The sequence below is a fragment of the Echinops telfairi genome, unplaced genomic scaffold (assembly GCF_000313985.2).
Source record: "Echinops telfairi isolate 266 unplaced genomic scaffold, ASM31398v2 ScPeMD7_7;HRSCAF=31, whole genome shotgun sequence".
NCBI lineage: Eukaryota > Metazoa > Chordata > Mammalia > Afrosoricida > Tenrecidae > Echinops > Echinops telfairi.
In genome coordinates this window covers 25,507,168-25,509,124 of record NW_022103904.1, presented here as the reverse complement: position 1 = coordinate 25,509,124, position 1,957 = coordinate 25,507,168, and positions in this window count along the sequence as shown.

Genomic DNA, 1,957 nt, shown 5'->3' with positions numbered 1-1,957 from the left:
CGCTCTTCGGCGCCCCTTAGTCGCTTTCCGTCGCGCCCCCTCCCCACGCCCCCAAGTTCTGACCTGGGGAGCTCTCCCCGAGTAGACAGGTAGTCCAGCCCCAGAGTTGGGGTCCTCGGGGCGGGGGACTAGGCCTGTTGATCAGCGTGGAGATGATCTCTCTGCAGAGACTTTTCCTGCCAACCCGGGGGTGGGGGAGAGGCGCAATGTGACCCCGAGGGACGACAGGGGAGCGTCTGCTGGACAGATGGCCTCCTGGCCTTGAATCAGCGTGTGCGAGGGGGAGGGGTCCCCACGACCTTAGACCTGCCTGCTCGAGAGAACCACCGGATTAGGGAAGCTGCCTAGGGGTGTTTGGCCATTTTTGAGTAGGCCAGAGGTGGCCTGGAGAGCTCTGGATTGGAATAAATGCATAGGCCCACCAGGGAAGCATGTCTGACACCCAGGACTAGCCCAGGACAGTGGGAGAAGGCGACTTGGGTAAAATGGCATGCGGCCTCAGGTTTGCCCACTTGCCTTCAGTTTTGGGTTCACAGAGGGCCTACAAAGTGGTTCTCTCAAAGGGTGGAGTGGCTGAGCATACAGGATGTGGACAGCTAGATGTCTGGCCCGGTGGGTGGTGGGATTTCAGGGGTGTGTTTCCTCAACCGCACAGGTGCATCGCACACTGAAAGCGAGGAGGAAGCATGGTGCTCTTGCCCGTTTGAACCATTCTCTCGTTTTCCTGCGGGATGTGACTTTGCTCCATTCAGTATACTCATAATTTTACCGCGCACTTACTGTGCACCAGGCCCTAGTTGCGGGCATCATGGTAAACCAAAGTGACTCCATGTTCTAGCTTGTTGGCCTCACAGCTCAGTCGTCAACCCAAATGTTTATTCAGTAACAACTTGTCAACAGATTAGTGCCAGGTGCTGCTCTAGATGCTGCGAATAAGGCAAATGAAAACAACTGCCCTGGTGGCTGCTTCCTTTCTAGGTGGGGTGGGGGAGAAGGCGATCATGAAATAGATAGTAAAAATAGTGTTAAAAAGTGTGAAGGAAGGGAAAGATGGCAGGTAAAAAAGGAATCTGAGGTGACTGAGGCTATGGGGTTTGGATTTACACTAAGAATAGCCTGGGACTGCCTGGGAGAAAGAAGAGGCGTTTTGCAGCTTCAGAAACCCACACCACAGGGGTAGTTCTACTCTGTCCTGTAGGGTCACTCTGAGTTGCTTGGAATCTACTCAGTGGCATTGAAGGCCTTTTTTTTTTGAGGAAGGCCTGCTGAGAAGGTGTTTTGAGTGAAGTCTTGATGAAGTGGTGAATAATTTCAAACTGTGAAGAGTGCCAGGAAAGAATGAGGTTGGGGCTTAGGGAAGGTTACCCTGAGGAAATGACATTTCGGCTGAGGCCTGCAGGAGGGTGAAGAGTTAACAGTGCGTGGAGCAGCACTGAGCTTGGCAAGTTGGAGGAAGTGAAAGAGGCCTGTGTGGCTGGACGGAGAGAGGAAAAGAGGAGATAAGTGTGTGGAGAGGTGGGCTGGGTCAGGTCACTGGGGGCCTTGGGAGGCCTTGGGGGCTGAATGCCTTCCCTGTGTAGTTTGGGTCCTATGCACAAGGTCTTTAGGAATGCTTGACAAGATGACATTTACACTTTAAAATGTCTCTGACCCTTGGATTGAGAATGGACTTTGAAATAAGCCAGCAGGTAAGGCTGGGCTTTCTGTGTTGTGTCTTAACTCTCCCTGGTCTGTTTGGGAAAACTCCTCAGGCAGTGTGAGGAGAGCTCTTTAGGAAAAACTAACAGTTAGCAACCCTCTAGGTCTAGGACAATGTCTAAGTGGGTTTCCAGAGACTTTAACTCTTTATAGGAGTAGAAAGAGCCTAGTCTTTCTCCCTGGGAGCTCCGGGTGTTTTCAAACTGCTGAGCTTTGGGTGAGCAGTCCAGTGCTGTCCCACCAGGAAGGGGAAGGGAAA